This window comes from Myotis davidii, unplaced genomic scaffold (genome assembly GCF_000327345.1).
Source record: "Myotis davidii unplaced genomic scaffold, ASM32734v1 scaffold104, whole genome shotgun sequence".
In the NCBI taxonomy this organism is placed as follows: Eukaryota; Metazoa; Chordata; class Mammalia; order Chiroptera; family Vespertilionidae; genus Myotis; species Myotis davidii.
Window position 1 is genome coordinate 6,313,227 of NW_006296625.1, and position 13,255 is coordinate 6,326,481.

The 13,255-nt window shown below is 37.8% G+C and overlaps 1 protein-coding gene across 1 annotated transcript in view; it reads left to right on the forward strand.

The window, feature by feature from the left end:
• Positions 1–13,255, forward strand: part of BCKDHB (branched chain keto acid dehydrogenase E1, beta polypeptide) — a 67,125-nt gene that overhangs the window by 43,335 nt on the left and 10,535 nt on the right. The window lies entirely within an intron of this gene.

The window sequence follows — 13,255 nt, forward strand, 5'->3', positions numbered from 1 at the left end:
TACCCTTTCACAGGGATCGCCTAAGACCATCGGAAAACACATATATAATTACATATTGTTTTTGTGATTAATCACTGTGCTTTCATTACGTTCAATTTGTAACAATGAAAATACATCCTGCATATCAGATATTTACATTAGGATTCATAACAGCAGCAAAATTACAGTTATGAAGTAGCAATGAAAAGAATTTTATGGTTGGGGGTCACCACAACATAAGGAACTGTATTAAAAGGTCACGGCATTAGGAAGGTTGAGAACCACTGACATAGAGCATTTCCATCATTTCAGAAATAATGCATTAATTCGTCTTCCCTGCCAGCCCATTATCCCTATCCCAAACTTAGCCACTTTCTGCTTGCTATTACCATAGGTTGTTGCACATTTTGGGGCTTTATATAAATGAAATCACACAGTGCTATATATGTTCTTTTGTGTTTGACTTCCTTTGTTCAACTTAATGCTTTTCAGATTCATTCATATCGGTGCTTATATCAGTAGTTTATTCCTTTTTCATTGCTAAGTATGAACAGATCATACTTTGTTAGTTTTTGACTATTTTGTACAAAGACTTTTTGTGTGAGTGTGAGTGTGTGTGTGTTTGTGTAGCCTACCTCAGAGCTTGAGTTAAGCTAGGGACATTCCTGTACATATGATATTTTTGTTTTGTTTTGTTAATCCTCACCTGAGGATATTTTTCCATTGATTTTTAGAGAGAGTGGAAAGGAGGGGGAGAGACAGAAACGTTGATGTGAGATAGACACATCGATTGGTTACCTCTCACACTTGCCCCTACTGGGCCAGGGATCAAGCCTGCAACCAAGGTATATGCCCTTGACTGGAATCAAATCCGGAACCCTCAGTGGATAGGGCCAGCAGCAAGGTAACCTACTGGTCGGAGTGTCTATTCCTGGTGGTCAGTGTGCATCATACCTACTGGTTGAATGGTCAAATGGATCGAACAGTCACTTAGGCTCTATATATATATAGAGTCTATATATATAGACTCTAGTCTATATATATAGACTAGAGACCTGGTGCCTGAAATTTGTGGCTGGGTAGGGTCCCTAGACCTGGCCAGCGATTAGGGCCAATCTGTGGGGATGCTTTTAACACATGGTTTTCTTTGAGTTGTCCTCTGGTTTGAATCAGTATCTTGCAGCTGACCATATTCTGGTTTTTGCTTTTTTCGGGTAGGGTGTGGTGGAGGGGAGCTCTGACTGGTCTGACACTGATTCTTCAATTGCTGTCTGCATGCAGCCAGCTCTTCTTTACCTGTGTGAGCTAATCTCTCAGGTCTGCTTCACAGTGAAGTAAATGCCAAACTTCCACTTGTTTGGTATGATATGAAAAGAAATGGAGCATTGTGATTCAAGTATCTGAGGTACCTCATGGAAGACATGTCTGTATTGACAATCAAATGGATCTATAAAAGAAGGTGCTTTAATTTCAAAGACCAGAGTAGCTTGATGATTTCTAAGTAGCAGCAATAGGAGAACTTTTGGTATCCTATATAATAAAAGGGTAATATGCAAATCGACTGAATGGCGGAACGACCAGTCGCTCTGATGTGCACTGACCACCAGGGGGCAGACGCTCAATGCAGAAGCTGCTCCCTGGTTGTCAGTGTACTCCCAAAGGGGGAGTGCCGCTCAGCCAGAAGCCGGGGTCATGGCTCACAGCTGGGGCTGGGGGGAGCTTCTCCCGCTTCTGTGGCAGCTAAGGATGTCCATCAGCCGGACATCCCCCAGGCTCTCGGACTGTGAGAGAGTGCGGACTGGGCTGAGGGGACCCCTGAGCCTGGTCTGGCCCTCATGGTCCAGGCCTCCAGTTTGTAAATAATCAGTTAATGGATTTTTTTCTTACAGTCTTTCTTCTTGAATTTCCAACATACACTTAGAAATAGTTAAAATCTTTGAGACTAAAGATAACGGCTGTTTACATTTAGATTTTTGAAAAAAGGGTTCATATTGTGAAGGCTCATTGAATAATAAATGTAGATGTATATTATATTATAAATACCAGGCTGATAATTCTTTGTGAAAATAATTGGGAGTGGTATTCATTACATAATAGCTCAGTTAGGTTAATTATTCAGTAATGTTAACTAAATGGAAAGTAGTTGAGTATAAGTAAAGATAACTTTTGAATAGTTCAAGGCAATGTTTATAAAATCGATGCACATAAGTCCTTACATGTTATTTGTGGGATGATATAGAAATATTCATGAATTAGGCAATCCCAAAAACAATTAGATATATTAGTTAGGCTTACCCCATAATAAGGCTGTAAGTTAAATGGACATTTTATTTCTCTCACATAAATATCCAGATTGCCAGTCCATGGCTGAGGCAGTGGCTCCTCAGTTGTCAGAGTACCAGGACTCTTCTGTATATTAAAAGAAAAATATAAGTGAAAGGAAAAGATAATCTCTGGTAGTTTAACCAGACATTTTTATTTTTTATTATTATTATTTTTATTGCTTAAAGTATTACAAAAGGTATTACATATGTGTCCCCCCCCGGTAGTTTAACCAGACATTTTAAACAGATAAGGGGAGAATTAGTACACTGGAAGATAAAGCCAAAGAAATGACCAGAATATAGTCTAGAGAAATAAAGAGAAGGAAAATATGAAAGATGTTGCGTATGGAGGGGGAGTGAGTAAATATACTTAAGGAACAGAGATGAGTGCATATTCTAATAATGTTCATTAACAGAATTTTGTGGACAGAAAAGTGATTCTCTGTTATATGTTTGCCATTCTGCTTCATCAGGACTAGAGTGATACAGTAGGAAATATTTTAGGAAAGTATCAACTATTAACTGCTTTTCTCTCCAACATCATTAGGTAAGATGTGATTTTCCCAAGTCTAGAGTCGATTCTATACATAATTCCTGAAGTAAATAGGATATTAGATAAAGAGTTCCTTAGGAAGCTAAAGTATAAGGCATCCATAAAAGTTAATTTGCTAACTCAAAGAATTTTCCTCTAATGTATAATTTTTATCTATGTCTATATAATTTATGTCAGTAAATACTGTTCAAGATTGATTCCATTATAGTTTTTCCAAGGCTTTAGCTTATAGTTGTAGTACACATCTTTCTCTCATTAGTTCATCTTTTGGCATCTATTGGTCCATTATTTTCCTTGTAGGACATATTTTTCCTATGGCCACTACTCTTACCCCTCTCCATGTGGTCTTTAAGGGGCTGCTAGTCATCCTGTATGATATTATGTAATGGACATGTGACTCAAGCCCAGCTTTATGACTTCCTTGGGATTTTATACATGTACATAGAGTTGTCCTTTCTATGTGTGGTTTGCCTGGGATAATGTGAGACTGAAGCCAAGTCCCCTATCACTTAATGAGAGTCGCTAGTGGAAGATTGTGAGGCCAAGCAGATATGTTTATTGAAGATGGGAGGGAAGGAGAGATATAGAAATCAAAAGTGAAAATTTTCACCATTTCGTTAGATTAGTTCTTAAAGTTCCTTGTTATTCTTATTCCTTTAATCTTCCGTTGATAAATGGAAGATTCTGGGGGAAACTTATTAATCACATTTTAGGTTCAACTTCCTTTGAGTTTCAGTCCCCTGTAGACTTTACTAAATTGAATAATCTTGACTGATAAAATACATAATCTTGGTTAGAGCAAAGATGCTTCTCTCTTAAGATGAAAATATCCCTAGTTTGACTAGCACAATAAGCGGCAATCTTTTATGAACATAATATAAATGCTACGTTTGTCCTAATAGCTGCATTCGGAACCCCATCTATTTATACTTAACTAGGGGCCAAGTGCACAAATTCATGCACCTTGAAAGGCTATGGTGGGCACAGGGACGGTCTGTGCCTCTGCCTGGCCCCTCCCACCACTGCCCCCCGTCCCTTATCTGCTGGCAGCCCCAATCCCGCCACCGCTGCTCCCACACACTGATGTTGCCAATCCCGCTCGCACCCGCTGATAGCTGGCACCAGCAGCAGGTGCAAGTGGTGGCTGCTGCCCCAATTGCCCCTCAGGAGCAAGGGAGGAGGAGAAGCCCTCAGGGGCAATTGGGGCCAGTGCCTGGCGCTAGGTGCAAGTGGCAGCTCCGGTGCCAGCAGCGGGTAGAGCAGGGCCGGCAGCAGGTGCAAGTGCCGGGCAGGACTGCAGCGCACGGGAGCAAAGAATTTTCAGTAACCACCAGAGGCTTGCCCTGATGACAGCGACTGGCGCCCCCCTCCCCCCCGCCCCGCCTATTAGCCTTTTATTATATAGGATAGTACTTAATAGTACATAATGGTACTCACAATGTTGTTGAGGGGCTTGAGGTAAACCATTTGTGTATCTGCCTCATCTTTAAGCACTGCTTGGACACTTATGTACTAGACACAGTGCTATGTTGTGTAGACAATTAGACTATTTCAATTCTCACAACAACCTCATCAGAAAAATTCTGTCACTGCCATAGGAACTTGAGCATTAGGAAAGTTAAGCAACTTGCTCAAAGCCCATTTTCAAACCCAGGTATTGGGCACATATGGTGAAAATGGTTCCATGTAATCTTCACAAAAGCCCCATGAGGTGGTGGGACCCTGAAACTGAAGTTCAGAGAACTTAAGAAACTTGCTCGTAGAGAACTAAGTGATAGAGTTAGGGTTAAATGAATATGTTCTGACCCAAAGCTGCTCTCTTTCTAACATTACAATATGTTGCAACGCATTTAAATATTTATTGAGTGGAGGGCATAAGTGAAACAAATTCTTCCAGTGGTCTAGTTTCATGCCAAGACCTATGCTATTCTCCCACAATTAAAATGATTTACTTTTTAATTGAATGAAAATATATACCATCAGTAGCTCTTCATTAAGGTAGTATATTCCTTATATTACAGTGTATAGGCATAGGATTAATTTGCTTCTTCGAGAGTTATAAAAACTATACATTTCACAAGTCCAGTGCAGTCACAGATGGGGTTTGGGAATGTCTGCCTCATGCTGCTTTTAGGGGCCTAGTCACATGTCCCCATCTAGAAGTAAAGATAGCTGAGAAATGTAGCTTTCCTACATTTTGGGGAGAGGGATAAAACTGGCAAACGGACAGTACTGCCCATTGCACTGTTCCAGACCTCTCTGACTCTCTCATTTTAGGACCTGGTCTCCATGTAGTGTTCTATATTCAAACATCTGTGCTGTGGTGACTCACAGGTCTGGTGTACAACTTTTAGTTCAGCCATTAACTTTATAAACTATAAAGATGAAGTGAAAATAGGTAATGCAGCTATTTTCTTCTACTTATTTTGAAGATATCATAGATATAAAATTTCTAAATTTAGACAGACTATAGCTTATATTTCTGGATTATTTATGTTTATGGCATTTAAATAGAAATAAACTTAAAAATGGCAGCGGGTTGCTTAGTAAAGATAGATAAGGAAGACAGTATCAAAATGTACAAAATAGTTATGATTCAAAAAGAGTGAGTCAGTGAGACATTACGAAATATAGACATCTTGTGGAGAAGCTGTTCTTGCATGTCTTGAACTCTTTGGTTATTTAATTGAATGATTGATGACACTTGTGATATCGAAGTAACCATGGTTTTTATCCATGGTTATTCTAGAGAGAAAAAAAGTAAGACTAAAAGCCTCTTGCTGATTTATTTCCAGAATTTAAATTATCCTTTCAGGCAAAAATAGGTCATAATGATGCTGATTCCTTTTTTCTTATTAGCAGATACACTAATTATGTATAAGTTGAGATGACTTTGAAGGTATTTTTGCCCAATAGCAGTATACACAAAAGCGAGGAATTAGTATTTCACATTTAAATTTGTTTTGGTTGGCATCATTAAGCTGATTATTTATGCAGGCTGGTACATTAATAGTAGGTACAGTCATGATGAGAATTGTTTGATCCAGTAATGAGAGGGAATTTAGTTTATGTTATATTTTTTAATTAGTTTTTAAATTGAAATAATACTTTTACAGATTTTAAACAGCCAGATAATATATCTTGTAACAAATGCATGCTTCTTCCTCATAGGCAAGCCTTTTCAATTCTTTTAGTAAATTATTATCATATTTGTAAATAATATGCTTAAACTGCTGGTTAACATTTTATCTCCCTATTAGTTATTTTGTCTCACCTTTTCCCCAGCAGCTGCTATCCTTGCCTCAACATATGCAAATTTTCTCTAATAGCTTCCTAGAGTTACAGTGTAAATTTTTCAGACCATTATTTAGTGTTTACATTGCTGTTACAATAACAGTAGGATTCACAACAAAATAAATAAATAAAGCATTTTTTCATCTCCCCTTTGGTATACAATTGTTTTCTCTGAACACAATGCATTTTTCTCTATTTTTATTTGCTTAATTTCACATGGTTCCTAATTTCCTTAAGATGATCTGTTTTCATTATGTTTGGACACATCAAGTAGCCAGTCAGCTCTTTTCCTCATCTTCATCCCTATGCCCTCAGTCTAATAACATTATTAAGAACATGGGTTCTGGATCCTGATTGCCTGAATTTGAAAGACTGCTCTATTAGTTACTAGCTAGGTGACTTTGGCAAGCAACTTAACCTTTCTATGCCTCAGTTTTCACACCTGTACCACCAGGACAATGACAATACTTAGCTCATCAAATTGATTTAAAGATGAAATGGATGAATGAGTAGATTTAAAGGCGCTGAGTATCCAACCTGGCACAGAGAAATTTCTTAATGTCTTTGGTGCTTGAGGTGACTGTTCTTTCCAGGGATAAGTTAGTTCTATCATTAATCTTTGATAGGTAATTAAAACAAATTTTGTCACACACCAGTTCTTTTATCTATATACTAGAGGCCTGGTGCATGAAATTCATGTACTCGTGGGGGGGTCCACCAGCCTGGCCTGTGCCCTCTTACAGTGCAGGAGCCCTGCGATGGATTGCCCCAAAGAGGTAGGATGGAGCTGGGGGTCCTACCTCCGCACCACATGGAGCCCCGGGCCCTGCCTCCATGCCATGCATGCAACGTCAAGTCCCAGCCCACCTGCGCTCGCACGCAGCCCCACCCACCCACTCGCACCCACTGTGCACACGGCCTCCTGGGGGATCGTTCATTGTGGCGTGAGGGCGTCACAGCTTGAGGGCGTCACAGCTTGAGGGCATGACATCCACATGCACTTTTATTAACACATTAAGTGCCTAGTCAGTCACAGGTGACTGACACTATATTTTCTGTCTGGAAGACAAAACAGGCTGGGTGCTTAACTTGTTAATAGGACTAGTGGCCTGGTGCATAGATTTGTGTACATTGAAAGGAAATTAATTATAAGGTAGCCAGCAGAGTGGGACTGGGTGAGACGGGCTAGACATGCCCTGGATCCAACCTCCCATGGTCCCTCTCCGGTCGGCTGCACCTGGGCAGTGCTGCAGCTCAAAGGGTGTCTGAAGAGTGAGCAGGGTCCCTCTGGCAGGTAGGGTCCCTCAGCCTGGTCTGCAGGGATCGGCCAAAACCGGCTCTCCGACATTCCCCGAGGGGTCCCAGATTGCTAGAGGGGGTTCTTGGGTGACGCACCCCAAAATTAGGCTCCCTCCTCTTTGGTTCCGGAGTGCATCACCTGAGAACCACCGCTGCCAAGTCACCGCAGCTCAGCAGCTCCTATGTTGAGCGTTTGCACCCTGGTGGTCATTGTGCATCATAGCTCTTGTTGGACGGTCGCTTAACCTTTTATATATATAGATGGAGTGAAAAGGTTTGCTAAATGTGAACCTGGATTCTTCAATATAAAGTAGTTCCATTGTACTGTTGAGATAATCTAATATTTCTGTGGTACATCTACACAATGGAATACTACGCTGCTGTAAAAAGGAAGGAACTCCTACCATTTGCAACATCATGGATGGACCTCCAGAGCATTATGCTAAGAGAAATAAGTCAGTCAGAGAAAGATAAACATATGACCTCACTCATTTGTGGAATATAATGAACAACATAAACTGATGAACAAAAACAGATCCAGAGACAGAAAAGCAGCGATAAGACTGTCAAACCTCAGAGGGAAGGCAGGGGAGGGTGTGGGAAGGGGGAGAGGTCAACCAAAGGACTTGTATGTATGCATATAAGCCTAACCAATGGACACAGACACCAGGGGTTGAGGGCACAAGTTGGGGGGAGCAATGGGGCGGATAAGGACACATATGTAATACCTTAATCAACAAAGAAGAAAAACACACACAAAAAAAACACATGGTAGCAAGACAACATGATGATTAAAAACAAAACAGAACTGAAACTCATAGACATAGCAGTATGGTGGTTACCAGAGGGAACGGGGTTGAAGGGTAGTAAAGGGTTAATGGGTCAAATATATGGTGGTTTGACTTTGGGTGGTGGGTGCACAATGCAATATACACAGGTCACGTATCATAGAAATGTACACTTGAAACCTACATAATCTTACTAACTAATGTCACCCCAATACATTTAATTAAAAGAAATAAAATAAAATGTTATTTTAAATAAAGAAAAGAAAAAGATATACACCTGAAAATATAATATTTTAATATTGTGGAGTAAACAATGTTATAATTAGAAATTAACAAGCCTTTTGTTTTTTAAACACACTTATTTTTCTTATAAAAGTCATATTCTATCAGCAAGCTATTGATGCTAAACAAGCCACCCCTAACATTTAATGGATTAAATCAACACCTTTTTTATATAGCTCACGTGCAGGCCTGCAGTTTAGGCTGAGCTCAGCTGGCCAGCTCAGATTTCATCTAGACTCCTCATAGATCAGTTGTCAATTGCAGGCCACGTGGGTTGGATTTATTGGTCTCAGCTGGGCTGTCTCAAATATCTGGGGCTGTGGCTGGTAAAACTGTAGCCTACTTGTCTCTAATCCTCCAGCAGGCTAGCTTGGTCTTGTTCACACGGTGGGAGCAGAGGTTTCACAGGGGCAAGTAGCAGCATCCAAGGTTCTTGAAGCACAGGCTAGAAACTAGCACGCATCACTTGCTAATAGAGTGTCGGCCAAAGCAAGTCACAGGTCAGTCCAACTTCAAAGGATGGGCAAGTCGCATTGTGAAACATTGTGGATACAAGGAAGGTTTAAAAGATTATGGCTATTTTTCAGTCTTTTATGTATGCGTGTTGAACTCTTGCAAAGCACAAAAGAGAAGACAAAAAGAGCTCATAAATCTATCCCCTAGCAGCTACTATTGACTTTTTGTTGTATATACTACCAGACTTTTATCTATATTTTTAAACATGTTATTACTGTCAATTTGTTTTCATTCATTTGATTACAGACTTTTTTACAGTTTGTTTTTTTTCATACTGTCCTTTCACTTCTACCTTTACATTGTACATGTGTGTTCTGTCTTAACCTTGTTGAGTGGCATTTATTGTAAACCTAAAACAGGCAGGGGATGCAGATTATTATTTTGTGATGAAAAGGCCTGATCTAGTAGCAAGAAGAATCAGAAGGTTTTCAATTAACTTGAAGTGCAGAATTGCCTTTGAATTTGTTCATGTATCTTCTGTGGTTGACCTGATAGACTGAAATATTTGTGGAATATGACACAGTAGAATTTTTGTGTGCTTCTGGCATATTCCTTATATTATTCACATGCACTTTCAGACTAATTAGGGGCATTAGTCTGATGTCTATTTTTGATCGTTGTCTTAATTTAACTGGATGCATTCTCAATGACTAAGTTTATACTACATGGAAAAGAGTGTTTTATTTTTTGTTTTAATAAAATTTAATGTCATGAATCATATGTACTCTTTGTAAAAGCTTCAAGTATCATAGAACTATAAAATGAAAAGTGAAAGTTCCTTTTCTCTATTCTTCTCCTTTCCCTAGACCTGTTCCCTGCATTTGCATTGATATACGTGTGTGAATGTATAGAACACATTTACATATAAACTGAGTTATATAAAATCATACTGTAAGCACTATTTTGTAACTTGCTTTCTTACCAATTCATTTTGGACATATTTTAATTCAGTGCACAAAGATTTAGCTAATTTTTAGCTCATACAATTTTGAGGGATGTACCATAATTTATCCTTATGGAATTTTGAATTGCTTCTAAATTCTGCCTATTCTAAACTATGTTGGAGTAAATATCCATATATATATATATTTGGGCATGTGGAAGGAGAAAATTATAGATCACTGTTTCTTACAGTAAAACTATAAACTTATATATTTTAATTCCATCCTTGTTTCTTCCTGTTCTTTGATTAAACCCTGCACAATAAGTGATTGATGAAGCCAAACACTGCAAGTCTCTAAATAGCAGTTAGTGAAAAACTGGAAGGATAGGGTATTATTGACGCAGTTACTAGGCAGAGACAAGACCCAATACGTAAGTATTTATAGTCTACAAGCTAAAAAGGAAAGCTGGAAATGTTTGTAACACATGTCACTTGGGAATACTAAGTATAAAAAGCCTTGCATTTTTATTTTCTTGTGTATCAGAATTTTGCCTGTTGTTGAATTTTGCAAACATTTTTTTTCCCTGAGTTTTGTCATAAAGTTCTTCACTGGTATGTTTAATAGAAGTCCACCTTGAAACAACTAGATCCTAACAATTTAATGTTGCCTTCTGAAAATGTCACAATTATATCTATGCCCATGTACTGGTTGTCATTGAGAACAGTATTCAACCTATTTGTATAAATATAAATATAAATATAAATATAAATATAGATATAATACAATAAATGACAAAAAGGGTAAAATACACAGACACACAATGTCCCCCCCCCACATCCCCCTCTTATTTTTCATCTTCACTGTAATGATTCTTCATTTCCAAGATCATGGCTAGTTCCATTTATTCAGACTTCTTTATGTCCATGAATAACTTGTGTAGGTATTTCCATTAGGTTTGATACATTTGTTACTAAGGTTATTACTAGATGTTTCATGTTGGTTTTTTGTGTGTTTTTTTTTGCTATTTATATAGGATATTTTTCTTACTGTTTTCTAAATGGTTATCACTGGTTTACAGAAAAGCTTTAAATTTATTTTTTATTTTTTAAAATCTTTATTGTTGAAAGTATTACATATGTCCCCGTTTCCCCCCCATTGACCCCCTCCCCAGGCCTTCACCACCCTCTTGTCTGTGTCTATGGGTTATGCATATATGCATACAAGTTCTTTGGTTGATCTCTTCCCACCCACAGCTTTTAATTTTGTATGTTAATAATGCACTTGGATATCTAATGCAATTCTCTAATAATATTTCAGTTAATTATTTTAGATGTCCTTACCCTCTATAGCTAGTGATAGTTATAATTCATTTTTTTCCCAAGAGTTGATGAGACATTTTAATTTTTTCCCTTTGTTAGGAATATCTCATCTTTTCTTAACTTGGACCCTGATCAGTAGTTTTTATCAAGTTAAGGAAATTATCTTTATTTTTAACTTAGTAGAATGCTCTTTCCTCCCACCTCTCCCAAGATGTTGAATTTTATCAAATTGTTTTTAGGTATCTGGTGAGATGATTATATGATTTTTCTTCTTTGATCTCTTGATGAGGTGAATTTCATTAACATATTTTCTAATATCATAATGAGTAATTCTTTTCTACCTGGGGTAAATTCTACTTGATCATGATGTTTAATTCTTTCAGCATTTTGCTGGATTCAATTAGGAGATTTTTAAAAGGATATTTTTGTTCATAAATAAAATTGGACTATGGTTACCTCTTTACATGTATATATATTTGTATATATACAATTCGTCTATAGTTTATCCTTTCTTCACCATCCTGGTTAGGTATGAGACCCAGAATTATGCTATCTTTTTGCTTGTTGTTTATATATATATATTTATTTTGTTGTTGTTGATTTCAGAGAAGAAGGGAGAGAAACATCAGTGATGAGAGAATCATTGATTGGCTGCCTCCCACTGGGGCTCGAGCTCGAAACCCGGGAATCAATCATCATAAGTTGATGTTTAATCTCTGAGCCACACGGGCCAAGCTATGCTAGTCTTGTAGAATGAACTGGGCTAATTTATTTTTTCTATGCTCTAGACCTGTTTGGGTAACTACCAATTATCTGTTGATAAGTTTTTTGCTTATAAAATTGCCTGGTTCTGGTGCCTTTTGGGAAAAATCTTTGACTTTCTTTCTAATATTTTTTGGTTGTTGATCTACAACCTATTATTGAGTAAATGTGGTCACTTATATCTTTGTATAATATCATATTTTTCCTGATCTGCAAATTTAGTCATATAAAATTTTTTTCCATAGTATCATTTGATTAAATATGTTTATATATATAAAATATTTAGTTGGTGCTTGATACATAATAAATGCTCAGTAAGTGTAAGTAGTGTATTTAACTGTTTCTATTATTTAAAAATCTTTAGTTATTTCTTTTAATAATCACTCCCTTCAGCATGAATCTTTATTCAGAATGTTAGCCTCCGAGCATGATTCAAAAGAGTGTTCTAATCCAGGAGAGATGGAGGAGTAAGGATTTTATAGAGCTTTAGCAAGAAAGGTCAGAGAACATTCAGCCTGCTTCAGGAATAGTTGATTTTCAGAAGGGGAAGAATAGTATCTGTTGGTTGTGCAATTCAGATTTAGCAGGAAAGAGAGGAGGAAAAGTTGCTGGTCTATGGTAGGATGAGGGCCATTGTGGGGTATTTTTAGTCTATCAGGGACTCTTACAAACATTATTTAAGATTTATAACATGGTCTAGCATATTCAGGTGTGCATTGTGTCATAAGTCAAGTCAGTCTTCTTTTTGATTACAGGCAGTTCCTAATGTTTTTCTTCAAGATGTGTACAAATTAGATGTCTGAAAGTTAATGATCAATTGACTTATATTTAATAAACAGAGTTTTAGGTCTAGACCTAATATACCTATTTATGCTGTCTACCCTTGTTTCCAGTATTTACCATGAGCTAAGTAATATCAAAGTTTAACATTTAATTATTCTTATTTATTGAAAGTTAATTTTATCTTCTAATTAGACAATGATGTCAGTATGATCTAATCTAATAAAAGACAAACATGTAAATTGACTGTACCTTCGCTACACCTTAAGCCATGCCCACCAGCCAATCAGAGCGACTATATGCAAATTAACCCAACTGAGATGGCGGCAGGCAGCCATGGAGCTGAAGCGAGCAGGAGGCTTGGTTTCTCCAGTGATGGAGGAAGCCAAGCTTCCCAGCCAACTCTGAGCTCCACTCAAAGCAACAAAGTTTCAATTATAGAAGATAAATAAACCCCAGATACCTGCTTTCAGCC